The following is a 14,977-nucleotide window of genomic DNA, read 5'->3' on the forward strand; positions in this document are numbered from 1 at the left end:
TGTTAACTTTATATACTGTATTGTTAACTATATATACTGTATTGTTAACTATATATACTGTATATTACATCCCCATGGCTTATTTATTTTATAACCTGATATCTGTACCTGTCAATCTCCTCCATCTATTTCTTCCCCCACCCTCCATTCTGGCAACCACCCTTTGTTCTCTGAGTCTATGAGTCTTTTTTCATTTTTGTGTTTGTTTTTTAGATTACACATATACATGAGAATATTCCATCTAATTTATTTCACTTAGCATAACACCCTATAGATCCACTCATGTTGTTGCAAATGGCAAGTTTATTTTTATGACTGTGTAGTTTTCCACTGAATACATATACCACATCTTCTTTATCCATTCATCTTTTGATGGACACTTAGGTTGCTTCCATATCTTGGCAATTGTAAATATTGCTGCTGTGAACATTGGAGTTCATGAATTTTTTTGAATTAATGTTTTTGGTTTTCTTTGGAGGGGAGGGGTGAGTATACCCAGGAGTGGAATTATTGGGTCATAAAGTAGTTCTATTTTCAGTTTTTTGATAAACCTTTGTACTGTTTTCCACAGAAGCTGCACCAATTTACATTCTCACCAACAGTGTGCAAAGCAAAGCTTCCCTTTTCTCCACATTGGGTGATAATTTTTATCTGTCAATATTTTAAATATATCACTCCACCTTCTCTTGCTCTATAGTTTCTGCTGGGATAGCTTAATGGGGGTATCTTTGTAGGTTACTATCTTTTGTCCCCTGTGTGTGTGTTAGTCACTTGGTCGTATCTGACTCTGCAACCCCATGGACAGTAGCCACCAGGTTCCTCTGTCCATGGAATTCTCTAGGCAAGAATACTGGAGTGGGTTGCTGTTCACATTTCCAGGGGATCTTCCTGACCCCAGGGATTGAATCCAGGTCTCCTGCACTGCAGGCAGATTCTTCACCAACTGAGCCACCAGGGAATAGCTATCTTTAAAATTCTTTCTTTATTATTAAATTCTGTCTTGGAGAAGATTCTTTTGCATCAAGATAATTAGGTATTCTGTTAACTTGGTAGACTTGTATGTCCAGTTCCTTCCCCATCTTTGGGACATTCTCAGCTACTATTTCTTTAAATAAGCTTTCTGCTCCATTTTCTCTCTCTTCTCCTGGGATACCCATTTTCTTTATGTTGCCTTCTCTAATGGAGTTGGATAGAGTTTCTTCACTTTCTTAAGATCTTGGTTCTTTCTCCCCTTCTGCTTAAATCACTTCTAGATTTCTATCTCTGAGCTCACTAATTTTCTCTTCTTTGTGAGAAAATGGAATTTCCCAATACTTCTAATGCATTCTCCATCTCATTTATTGAGCTCTTTAGCTCAGCAGTTTGTTTGGTCCTTTTTTAAAGTTTCAATCTCTTTGGTAAAGTATTGGTTCGTTCCTTACTTTTATTCCTAGGCTCACTAAACTGCCTTCTGAGCTTTCTCATGCCCGTTGAGTTTTTCATGATGGCTATTTTTAATTCTTTGTCATTTGGATCACAATCTTCCTTGACTTCAAGTTTGGTCATTTTCTTTTTGTGATACTGTGTGGGTTTTTTCACAGTGTTTGATGAGTTGTTTCTCTGCTGGTGCATTTAAAGTAACAAGAAAGAAAAGAAAGAAAGAAAGAAAGTCGCTCAGTCGTGTCTGACTCTTTGTGACCCCATGGACTGTAGCCTACCAGGCTCTTCTGTCCATGGGATTTTCCAGGCAAGAATACTGAAGTGGGTTGCCATTTCCTTCTCCAGGAGATCTTCCCAACCCAAGGATTGAACCCCCGTCTCCCGCATTGTAGGCAGATGCTTTAACCTCTGGAAAGCCCCTGGTTTGAAGTAGCAAACCCCTTTCTAATTTAGATGAAGTTTTGTTTACTTAGATTCTAACAATTCAACAGATTGATAATTAGAGGTCTTTCTTCTGTTTTTTAGTAGATGGTGCTATAGCACAAGTTTTCAACTTTTCTTGCTGAGCTGCCTCTGACAATATTTGAGAATTGGCACTTTCCACTCTTCACTGCCTTTGCCAGAGGTGTCACAGGTGCCCTCCGTGGTCCCTGCTTGTGCCTCTGGGCTCATTGGTGCCCTGCTGATGTTGGTGCTATTGCTATCACTGTCATTGCTGCCAGGGGAACTGGGATGATGGGTGCCCCGCTGTGTCTGGGGTCACTTGGTTAGTCTCAGCAGGAGGGGTGGGTGGGAGAAGCTGGGGTCAGACAGGTGCCTCCACCACAGCTGGGGTTGTCAGGTTTGTAGGCACCACCATGGGCAGGGGGATGAGGGTCACGGGCACCACCATGGCTTGAAGGACTGGAGTCATGGGCCCTGCCACTACTGCTGCCTGGTTCTGCCATGACCAGGAAGCCATATGCACTGCCTCCACGGCTGCTGCCTGGCTCTCTGGGACTGCAGGCTTAGCCATTTCAGAAGAGAAGCGGGGGTTGTAGGCACTGCCGCCACTGTTACCCTAGTTCCACCTCCTCTGTGTGTTCCAAACCACCCACCTTCAGATATACAGATGTGTGGGTCTCTGCAGCATCCTGGTAGTTTGAGCAGAGGCAAGTTATGGATGTCTTACTAGTTGGAAATTGAGGGGGAGAAATAAAGCATCTTACACTGCCATGATGCTGATGTTCAGTTCAGTCGCTCAGTCGTGTCCGACTCTTTGCGACCCCATGAATCGCAGCACTCCAGGCCTCCCTGTCCATCACTAACTCCCAGAGTTCAACCAGACTCACGTCCATTGAGTCAGTGATGCCATCCAGCCATCTCATCCTCTGTCGTCCCCTTCTCCTCCTGCCCCCAATCCCTCCCAGCATCAGAGTCTTTTCCAATGAGTCAACTCTTCGCATGAGGTGGCCAAAGTACTGGAGTTTCAGCTTCAGCATCATTCCCTCCAAAGAAATCCCAGGGCTGATCTCCTTCAGAATGGACTGGTTGGATCTCCTTGCAGTCCAAGGGACTCTCAAGAGTCTTCTCCAACACCACAGTTCAAAAGCATCAATTCTTCGGTGCTCAGCCTTCTTCACAGTCCAACTCTCACATCCATACATGACCACAGGAAAAACCATAACCTTGACTAGCTGGACCTTTGTTGGCAAAGTAATGTCTCTGCTTTTGAATATGCTATGTAGGTTGGTCATAACTTTCCTTCCAAGGAGTAAGTGTCTTTTAATTTCATGGCTGCTGTCACCATCTGCAGTGATTTTGGAGCCCCCAAAAATAAAGTCTGACACTGTTTCCACTGTTTCCCCATCTATTTCCCATGAAGTTACTCTCCAGCAATTTTTGAAATCAGAAAGTGTGAGAACTCCACTTTGTTCTTCATTTTCAAGATTACTTTGGGTATTTGGGATTCTTTGAGATTCATGTGAATTTTAGGATGAATTTTTCTATTTCTGCAAAAACACACTGGAATTTAGAGAGTAATTGCATTCAATCTGTGGATCATTTTGGGTAGTATTGTCATTTTAACAATCTTAAATCTCCAATCCATGAATACATGATGTCTTTCCATTCATTTATGTTTTCTTTAATTTATTGTATTGTCTTGTATTTAAATTATTGTATTGTCTTGTAGTTTACAGTGTACAAGTCTTTCAGTTTGTTGGTTAAATTTATTTTATTCTTTTTGAAGCTGTTATAAATGCAATTGTTTTCTTAATTTCCTTTTCAGATTGTTCATTGCTAGAGTATAGAAAATCCACTGATTTTTATGTATTGACTTTGTATGCTGAAGCTTTGATGAATTTATTAGCTCTAAGTTTTTTTTGTGTGAGATCTTTAGCATTTTCTTCATAAAAAATAATGTCACCTATTAACAGAAATTATTTTATTTCCTTCAAGTCTGGTCACCTCTCCTTTTCTTGCCTAATTTGCTTTAGCTACAACTTCCAGTACCATGTTGAATATTGTTGTTGAAGTCGCTAAGTTTTGTCCAACTCTTTTGCAACTCTATGGACTATAGCCCATCAGGATCAATTGGCAGCCCACCTGCCAAAGCAGGAGACATGGGTTTGATCCCTGATCTGGGAAGATCCCACATGCCACAGAGTAACTAAGCCTATGCACCACAACAATTGAGCCTGTGCTCCAGAGCCTGGGAGCCGCAACTACTGAGCTCAGGTGCTTCAGTTATAGAAGCCTGTGTGCCACAGAGCCTGTGCTCTGCGACAAGAGAAGCTGTGGCAATGAGAAGTCCATGTACTGCAGCTAGAGAGTAGCCCCCACTTGCTACAACTAGAGGAAAAGACCAGGCATCAAGGAAGGCCCAGCACAGCCAAAAATAAATAAATAAATAAATAAATTATTTTTTTTAAGTTGGTGAAAGATGAATATTTGAGATAAAATGAAAATTACTAAGATCCACATCTTCAGACATGAAAGAAAATATTTATGAAATAAAATTATTTGTTGTCTGAAATTTGTTTCAAAGTAATCTGTGGGAAAGGGGGAAAAAAGAGGAGTATCAGTGAAATGAAAATTGACTACCAGTTGAGATTAGCATATAGTCATTCATCATACTATTCTTTCTACTTGTGAAATGCTTGGAAATTTCTGTGTATGTGTGTGTTAATCATTCAGTCATGTCCTACTCTTTGAGACTGTAGACTTCCAGGCTCCTCTGTCCATGGAATTCTCCAGGCAAGAATACTGGAGTTGGTAGCCATTCCCTTCTGCAGGGGATCTTCCCAACCCAGGGATTGAACCTGGGTCTCCTACATTGCAGGCAGATTCTTTACTGTCTGAGCCACTACAGTGGTAAGAAAAAGTGAAAAAGATGACAGATACATTTGAGAATTTCTAGTTTCAGCAATATTGCAGAGTTAAGAGGCCCTGAAACTACTCAGCTACATAATATCTAAAAATGCTTGATAAAATATTAAAACCACTCTTATTTTTTAACTTAAACTTTTTATTTTCCATTGAGGTATAGCCAATTAACAATATAGTGATAGCTTCAGGTAAACAGTGAAAGGACTCAGCCATATATGTACATGTATCCATTCTCCCCCAAACTCCCTTCCCATCCAGGCTGCCACATAACACTGAGCAGAGTTCCATGTGTATATAGTAGGTCGTTGTTGAAAATATTGAAACCACTCTTAATTGATTGGATGATTCCCACTAAGATCAGAATGGAGTACAGACTAGGCAGGTAAACTAAATTTTAGAGCCTTGGATACTCTGAGGCCTACAGTATTCTTTATTGACACTCTGAACTGCATTGCACAGAAGGGACAGAAACAAAGCCTGAAGTCACGTAGAAGGGAAGCATAGTACCTACATCTAAGAGAGGCATACCCTCACAACAGGCAAACTCAAGGTGAACCATAAGAACACGTTTCCGTGCTGGACTGGGCTATGAATGGAAGTTAAAAAAAAAACCAACAACATTTTCTTTGAGAACTTTTTCTTCTGGCTAGATGTCACATAGTTTGGGACTCAGTCCACATATTTTGCCTGATCCAAAAACACAAGCCTATAATTTAAAGAGTAGCAGGTTAGGTACTATCCCCAGGTGCCTGAGAGAAGTAAAAATAGACTTTTCCAGATGAGCATACCCTCAAGCAGGCCTCAAAGAATTCCTGGAGACAGTCAACAAAAAGCTCATAGTAAAAAGTATAAAACAAAAATCAAGCAAGCCATAGATAGCAAACCCAGAACCATAGAGAGTTCAACTTTTATAATTAATTATCATAAGTAAACTAAAAAAATAAGTCTGCTTGAAATGCTTTTAGATTAAAAAAGGACTTTGAAAACATGAGCAAAAATAGGAGACTAATGATTAGGCCAGTTTGAAGAAGAACAAAATATTACTCTTAGAAATTAAAAAAAAACTTACTGAAATCCCATCCAGGCTGCCACATAACACTGAGCAGAGTTCCTGGATTCAAATGGATAGACAGTTAAAAGAAAGATTAATGGAAATAAAGAGCAACCCACCCCAGTATTCTTGCCTGGGAAAGCCCATGAACAGAGGAGCCTGGTGGGCTATAGTCCATGGGGTCTCAAAGAGTCGGACATGTACTTAGCTGTACTTTTTTTTAAATTTTGGGATTAACATGATTTATTTCATTATCAGTCTTACAAATTACTGAGGTTGGGTAAGGCCGGGATTGTAGCTTGAATTTCACACTTTTATTGAGGAACAGTCTGTTAGTGAACAGAAGGCCGTGGAGGTGCCACAGTTCATCCAGCAGTGTTAGAGACCTTCTCAGAAGCAACAGGTGAGACCAGGCACATCACAGTCAGAGGTCCACTCCAGTGGCTCTCAGGGTCCACTGCCTGCCCCCGCCCACCCTGCTTTATGGAGGCACGGAGGCCCCTAGAGGCCCCAGGGAGACATGATGGGCTGAGGGGCTTCACCATCAGGTGGTGTGTCTCTGCCTCAGCATTTCCATCCATACCACACATCACTTTCTCCCACTATCTACACTCTTATTTATTTTTAATACTAGTGTATTTTTAAAAATATACTTTTATTTGGCTGCGACGGTCCTAGTTGCAGCACATGGGATCTTCAGTCTTCATTGAGGCATGCAGGATCTTTAGTGGTGGCATGTGGGATCTAGTTCCCCAATCAGGGATCAAACCTGGACCCCCTGCATTGGCACTGAGTTTTTGCACCACCAGGGAAGTCCCACTCCACCCTTTTATAAGTGGGCAGCCTCATCCCTGCCTGGGCTTCAAGCAGAGAGCCTGGTTCTGGTCCCCAACTTTTTGTCAGTGGAGTCCCCTTTATTGAGCCAAACTCCTTACCACCATTACCTGTTCCTGGACTCAAGACCTTCAACCCACAAGCTTGGTAATTCTCACCACTTTGGATTTCTTTCATGGAGATATTCATCTTGGTTTTGCAACTGCCTGGATTTTCTTGTTTTTCTTCTTTTATTTTGATCCATTGTGACTGAGCAGGATATTGAAGGGTGAACAAATTTATTTTACATTCTCTCTCCAAAGAAATCTTATAGCAGTTTTTGTATAATCCCACTATGCTTCAGTTTCATCTTCAAGATAAAAATTTTAACAGAACCCACCTAAAGGCATTGTTGTGAAGATCAAATGAGATTTAGAAAAAACTGCACAAAACCTAAAGGCACTTAGAACACTGCCTGGCAAGTACCAAGTACTCAATAAACATTAGCCACTACTATTGGTACTGGGGAAAGATTGAGGCTACCTTATATTTTCCAAATATACATAATTTTATTGTCTTTATTCAACCCCGTGACATAGGTATTATCACCCTTAATTTGAAGTAAAGAAATTGAGGCACCCAAGGGTCAAATAGCAAAAGCTGTAGAGGTGAGATGAACCTTGGGTACATCTAGACTGGCTGTTGACTTTGTTATAAAATAGAATAATTAATGTATATTTCTTGCTCTAATATGGGTGATGACATGGAGAAGACTAAAATCTCATTCTGGATGAAGTTATAAGCTTTGGCTCTGTTGACATCATCTGTTATAATAGATGGCATGACAGCCAGAAATGAAAAAAGTCTAAGACATTATATAATGAATGATGTGTCATTTAATGCTCATTACACTTTAACTTCAGTTGCTCCCACAAATGAATTCTTGTCTCTACAGGCAATAAAATGTTATAGTAGTCAGTAAGGTATCATATGAAAAAGGGCAATCTCAATAAACCCTTCTCCACTTTTACAACATTCAGGTCAGGGTGGATAAGCCCCTGAATTACATAAGATAAACTCACTTTTATTATTCAGTCAATAAATATTTATCAAGTATCTGTTGTGTTCAAGGCTCTGAGCAAGGCAACGTTTAGGAAATACACTGAGGTGGGAGACATACTTTCTACTTTCGTAATTCCCTTTAATGACCCACAAGACGTTCCAGCTTCTTTGTCTCTCCCATTCAATGTTTTATCTGTTACCAGGACTGTAAATTCTTCCTTTATGGTGTTTCTTTCCTCACAAATTTTTTTCCACCATAAAACTCTAGTTCAGTCTATTTTTTTCATTCCCAGACTGTTCACTGCTTTCCCACATCCGCCATCCATCCTATACGTAAACAGATTACTCTTCCTAAACACCACTTTGACAGTGTCATCCCTCTACACTAAACTTTCAATGGTTTCTCACTCTCAAGATAAATCTGCAATCTTGGTTTGGCCTTAGGGCCTCCACATTTGGCCCCAGAAGATTCTCTTACATTTTTGTTAGTATGTTTCTGAGAATACAGTGATTGAGCTACTTTTTGGTGAAGAGCTTCCATGAACAAATGCTGTATACGTGTTCTGCAATGATGAAACCTACTTAATCAACTTGTTTTAATCTAGCATCTCCTCATCTTTCTTTTCCCCATATCACGTGTTCATAAAGTCTTTTGTTTAAGTAAACTTTTAAATTGCAGTATAACATACATACAGAAAAAGCAAAGAATATCTTAAGTAAACGATTTGGTGTATATTTAAAAAGTGAACATACCTGTATATCTGCCACCCTAACCTCTTCTCTATCTCTCTGTCTATATATATGTGTATATATATTTTTATATTTGTTTATTCTCAATATCCCAGAAGTTTCCATTATGTTCTACCCTAGTTATTGTCCCCTCCAAAGATAACTACTTATCTCACTTTTATCACTATATATAAGTTTTGTTTATTTGGTTTTTTTTTTTTGGCTTGTTTATTTTTATTGAAATATAATTGACGTATAACAAGTACACATACAAATATATATATGCATACATTTGATCTGAGTAACAGATATACAAGTGTGTTTACTTTGTAAATATACATCAAGCTGTTAGATTTTCTGTACATTTTCTATATGTGTATTATACTTCAATTAAAAAGTTTAAAGATTTTATAGATATGTGAAATTTAGTTTGGTGAACTGTCAACGTTTAAACTTTCAGTCTCTTTTTCAAGGACAAATGTTACATCTTCTGCCCCACTTTCTAACTCTGCAGATTAATTATCTGTACCTAATTATATACATTTTCCCCTCTACTATGCTTATTTTTTAGGGCTTGACTACCTCTGTGAACTTTACAACCAAATGAATTATTTGGTTTCTTGTCTGCTACATAAAGAAAATTATTAGAATCAAGGTGATCTGGCTTCACATCTGGCCTCAACACCTCCACCACACCCTGCTCTCTCACCACTCCCCTTTCCCCCCCATTATGCTGTCTCTCTGTATTAATGCCAGCCTCTTTTCTCCATACCCATAAAAGACATTGATAATTGGTTTTTGATATTTCTCTTCTTTCCAAGATGGTCACTACCTTGGCAGAATCTGTGTTTATTTAGATGACCAAGCCATCACCCTAGCTTTTGTGTTCTTTGATCTCAACGTAACCTTCAGTGTAGGCAGAATTCTAAAAATCCCCATCTGGGAACTGCTCTGAGGAATTCTGAAGTTGTGACTGAAGTTCCAAATGAATTCACCCCAAAATAGTGAAATTATCTAGATGGGCCTGATGTAATCACACAAGCCCTTTAAAAAGAGGGATATAAAATCCGAGAGAAGTTTGAGGATGTGCTTTGAGATGAGGAGTCACATGAGAAGGAATGTGGGCAGCCTGAAGAAGATGGTTGACTGTCAGCAAGGAAACACAGACCTCAGTCCTAAAACTACAAAGAAATGGATTCTGCCAACAATTGGTCCTTAGCAGATTCTTCAGATGGAAGTCTTCGGATAAGAATCCAGCTGACCGACTGGATTGAATGCATGATAGCCTAAGCAGAGCCCAGCCTAGCCCACCTAGATTCCTGACCTCCAGTGAAATAATAAATGAGTATTGCTTTAAGATGCTAAACCGATGCCAGGTTCTTACTCAGCACTAGAAGACAGATATACCTTTCTTCCATTTCCGTAATTCAACTGTCATGTTCAAATCATGGGACCTTGTCAAGCCTGGATTGCTAATATTATATTATATGCTAATATTATTGCTAATAATATAATATTATTATATTCAGTGACTTCACCCTCTGGTTTCAGCTCTTCAGCCTCCAAGTGACCCTAATTTAGGTCCCCTCACCACCTCTGTCTTCCTGCCTTCACTTTTCTGTGATGAATCACTTAACCTGCTCAAACTCTTGCTCCATTTTTCTGTTGCCTTACCCACCTAGCAAAACCACATCCTCAAATTTATTCAGCCTTCTAACCTGCTCTAGCTTTACTTCTCTGTGATTGGGAAAGCCATGTCCATTTGTAACTCTGATGTCACCACATTTATAGAATCCAGTCTTAGGGGTCTTGGTGCTCGGCAATCTCTCTTTAGGTCCCTTGGAAGAAAATCTTTTTGTCTACAATTTAGGTCTAGTGGTGGGGGGGGATGAGCTGAAAGTTAATTGCAACAGATTAAAGGAAAAAAGATAAGGTCCTGGGGTTTATAGACCAGTTTAATAGGGGAAAGTGGGATGGGGAGAAAGGGATTCTATGGGAAAACAAAGGACTTTTAAGAAAGACAAGTAGGCGTTTAGGGAAAAAAGCAAAGATATTTCTTTCAATTTTCTCTCTTTTCCCTAATTAAAACATTTATCTACACATCTTGACTCCCTTCCCTTTGGTCACAACTTAAAAAATATATAATATTTGCTTTTCTTTTCTAATTCCTCTGAATTCTAGATCCATTCTGTTTTCTAAGTTACCTGATTAACCACCTTTTCCTCTTTATGGCTTGTCTTCTTGGCATGCACACCTATTCTGGCCTAATTTAAACCAAACAAGAAATATTTTCTCAGAGCCCCAAGATAGGCTTTAGATATACTGCTTTCTCTCACCTTTCTTTTATAGTGAGACTTTTGGAAAGTGTTGTTTATACCCTGTTTCTATTTAGAGACTAACTGTTCTCTCACTGAATTGATCGAAGGCCCCTGGTAGCTGATAAGCAGAGCCATGGTGGGGGTCATGGTGCATACAGCCTCTTGCACTGGTTTTTATTTGCTTCAACTTAAGTAGTAGTGAAAATAAATATACTGGAAGCCAATACAGATATTATATTCCCAAATGCCCCCAGGGCTATAATAAGCCCTGCCTGACACCTGACATCTCACACGCTAGTAAAGTAATGCTCAAAATTCTCCAAGCCAGGCTTCAACAATACGTCAACTGTGAACTTCCAGATGTTCAAGCTAGTTTTAGAAAAGGCAGAGAAACCAGAGATCAAATTGCCCAACATCCATTGGATCATCGAAAAAGCAAGAGAGTTCCAGAAAAACTGCTGCTGCTGCTGCTGCTGCTGCTAAGTCGCTTCAGTCGTGTCCGACTCTGTGCGACCCCATAGACGGCAGCCCACCAGGCTCCGCCATCCCTGGGATTCTCCAGGTGAGAACACTGGAGTGGGTTGCCATTTCCTTCTCCAATGCATGAAAGTGAAAAGTGAAAGTGAAGTCGCTCAGTTGTGTCCGACTCTTCGCGATCCCATGGACTGCAGCCTGCCAGGCTCCTCTGTCCCTGGGATTTTCCAGGCAAGAATACTGGAGTGGGTTGCCATTGCCTTCTCTGAGAAAAACATCTACTTCTGCTTTATTGACTATGCCAAAGCCTTTGACTGTGTGGATCACAATAAACTGTGGAAAATTCTGAAAGAGATGGGAATACCAGACCACCTGACCTGCCTCTTGAGAAATCTGTATGCAGGTCAGGAAGCAACAGTTAGAACTGGACATGGAACAACAGACTGGTTCCAAATAGGAAAAGGAGTATGTCAAGACTGTATATTGTCACCCTGCTTATTTAACTTATATGCAGAGTACATCATGAGAAATGCTGGGCTGGATGAAGCACAAGCTGAAATCAGGATTGCTGGGAGAAATATCAATAACCTCAGATATGCAGATGACACCACCCTTATGGCAGAAAGTGAAGAACTAAAGAGCCTCTTAATGAAAGTGAAGGAGGAGAGTGAAAAAGATGGCTTAAAGCTCAGCATTCAGAAAATTAAGATCATGGCATCCAGTCCCATCACTTCATGGCTAATAGATGGGGAAACAGTGGAAACAGCGGCAGACTTTATTTTTTGTGGGCTCCAAAATTACTGCAGATGGTGACTGCAGCCATGAAATTAAAAGATGCTTACTCCTTGGAAGAAATATTATGACCAACCTAGACTGTGTATTAAAAAGCAGAGACATAAGCAGGAGGAGCGGCGGGCAGGAGGCTGCAGGATGGTGAAGCTGACTGCGGAGCTGATCGAGCAGGCGGCGCAGCACACTAACGCAGTGCGGGACCGAGAGCTGGACCTGCGGGGGTATAAAATTCCTGTCATTGAAAATCTCGGTGCCACCTTAGACCAATTTGATGCCATTGATTTTTCCAACAATGAAATCAGGAAACTGGATGGTTTTCCTTTGTTGAGAAGACTAAAAACATTATTAGTGAACAACAATAGAATATGCCGTATAGGTGAGGGGCTTGATCAGGCTCTGCCTTGTCTGACAGAACTCATTCTCACCAATAACAGTCTTGTGGAACTGGGTGATCTGGACCCTCTGGCATCTCTCAAGTCACTGACTTATCTGAGTATTCTAAGGAACCCTGTAACCAATAAGAAGCATTACAGACTCTATGTGATTTATAAAGTTCCACAAGTCAGAGTACTGGATTTCCAAAAAGTGAAACTAAAAGAGCGTCAGGAAGCAGAGAAAATGTTCAAGGGCAAACGGGGTGCACAACTTGCAAAGGATATTGCCAGGAGCAAAACTTTCAATCCAGGTGCTGGTTTGCCGACTGACAAAAAGAAAGGTGGGCCATCCCCAGGGGACGTGGAAGCCATCAAGAATGCTATAGCAAATGCGTCAACTTTGGCTGAAGTGGAGCGGCTGAAGGGCTTGCTGCAGTCCGGTCAGACACCTGGCAGAGAACGCAGAGCAGGCCCCACTGATGATGGTGAAGAGGAGATGGAAGAAGACACCGTTGCAAATGGGTCCTGAGCAGGGCGGCCTCAGCACCTCAGGACGTGTAACAGTCCACCTCGGACAGGTCCTGCCTTGTGTCAGCAAAGTAGAGTTCATCAACATTGTTGAAATGCTCAAAACTGCTGCTTGTAATTTTGTAATACAGATTTTGAAATCTAAAACCCAGTTTTCTACCAGTAGTACAAATAAAGGACACTCGCTATGCTGCGGGTTGTGCGTCACTGGGGCGTGTGCAGTGAGGTATGGATAGGGAGAGTTGGAAATGCAGCAGGGCGGCTCTGTGGGCAGGCTTCACAGTCCTCTTGAAATGTTTAGATTTTTAAATTCATAATAAAACTTAGATTATCTGTGTGCTGCTACTGGTTGTTAGAATTTGCGATATGGGCTGCATTTTTTTCTTCATGAAGGCTCACAAACATCATTAAAGACAGCCAGGCCCCAGGGCTTTGCAAGAAAAAAAAAAAAAGCAGAGACATCACTTTGCCAACAAAGATCCGTCTATTTTCCAGTAGTCATGTATAGATGTGAGAGTTATTTTCTTTATAGAAAGCTGAGTGCTTAAGAATTGATGCTTTTGAACTGTGGTGTTGGAGAAGACTCTTGAGAGTCCCTTGGACTTCAAGGAGATCCAACCAGTCCATCCTAAAGGAAATCAGTCCTGAATGTTCATTGGAAGGACTGATGTTGAAGCTGAAACTCCAATACCTTGGCTACCTGATGTGAAGAACTGACTCATTTGAGAAGACCCTGATGCTGGGAAAGATTGAAGGTGGGAGGAGAAGGGGATGACAGAGGATGATATGGTTGGATGGCATCACTGACTCAATGGATATGAATTTGAGTAAATTCCAGGAGTTGGTGGTAGACAGGGAGGCCTGGTATGTTGCAGTCCATGGGGTAATTAAGAGTCGGACAGGACTGAGCGACTGAACTGAGCTGACACCTGAATTTGCTAAGGGGGAATTGTGTTCACCACTTAGAGAACACATAAGGAATGGGCCAAGTCCTTATCACTTCCTTGCAATTGGTAGCCAGGCAAGCAGACAGAGAGAGCTCAAGGGGGCTGGGAGAGGTTTGGAGGATATTAAGAATTCTATGAGAAGGATGAAGAGAGCTTCTAATAGGTCCATATAAGAGCTTTGATAATAGGGTTGCCTGATTGATGGCATTATAGGCCCAGGAAGCTTGTTCCTTTAATGAGAAGACTTTGTTTTTGATTTTTACTTTCTTGCCATTCTGTATAATAAATCATACCCTTTATACTTTGTCAACATTAAGTTAATTTATTAACTTTATTAATAAAGTTTATCAACATTACATTTATCAACATTAAGTTGATATCAACTCATCTGTTGCTGACATTCCATCAAGCACTGATACCCCTGTGAAAGCCATACAAGCAAACACCCTTCACTGGTGTGATGATTGGAAAGGAGTATTAGGCTCCCTCCCTGCCCCCACTGCAAAATCTTCCAGTTATTTTTAGAGTTTTCAAAAGGGTGGCTCAAGTGATTTTATGAATAAGACCATTGGCTTCCTTCCTGAAGGCATTTTTTCTGAAACATCTAGCTATGCCTATGTGCACTGCCTACAGAAACGCATGGTGATACCTAGGCCCTTCTAGTGCTCATTTAAGATCGCCAATGATACCACTCTAATGGCCAAAAGCAAAGAGGAATTAAAGAGCCTCTTGATGAAGGTGAAAGAGGAGAGTGAAAAAGCTGGCTTAAAATTTAAAATTCAAAAAACTAAGATCATGGTATCCAGTACCATCACTTCGTGGCAAATAGATTGGGAAAAAATGTAAACCGTGACAGATTTTATTTTCTTGGGCTCCAAAATCATTGTGAATGGTGACTGCAGCCATGAAATTAAAAGAAATGTGCTCCTTGGAAGAAAAGCTATGACAAACCTAGACAGCATATTAAAAAGCAGAGATATCACTTTGTGAACAAAGGTCCATATAGTCAAAGCTATGGTTTTTCCAATAGTCTGATGCTGGGAAAGATTGAGGGCAGGAGGAGAAGGGGGAGACAGAGGATGAGATGGCTGGATGGCAGCA

At 40.7% G+C, this 14,977-nt stretch overlaps 1 protein-coding gene and 1 pseudogene across 3 annotated transcripts in view; both read left to right on the forward strand.

Annotated features, from left to right (window-relative positions):
• ABCG2 (ATP binding cassette subfamily G member 2 (JR blood group)) overlaps window positions 1–14,977 on the forward strand; it is a 127,537-nt gene that overhangs the window by 38,607 nt on the left and 73,953 nt on the right. The gene's annotated exons all lie outside the window — the stretch shown is intronic.
• LOC102274298 (U2 small nuclear ribonucleoprotein A' pseudogene) lies at window positions 12,120–13,126 on the forward strand (annotated as a pseudogene).

This window comes from Bos mutus, chromosome 6, assembly GCF_027580195.1.
Source record: "Bos mutus isolate GX-2022 chromosome 6, NWIPB_WYAK_1.1, whole genome shotgun sequence".
NCBI lineage: Eukaryota > Metazoa > Chordata > Mammalia > Artiodactyla > Bovidae > Bos > Bos mutus.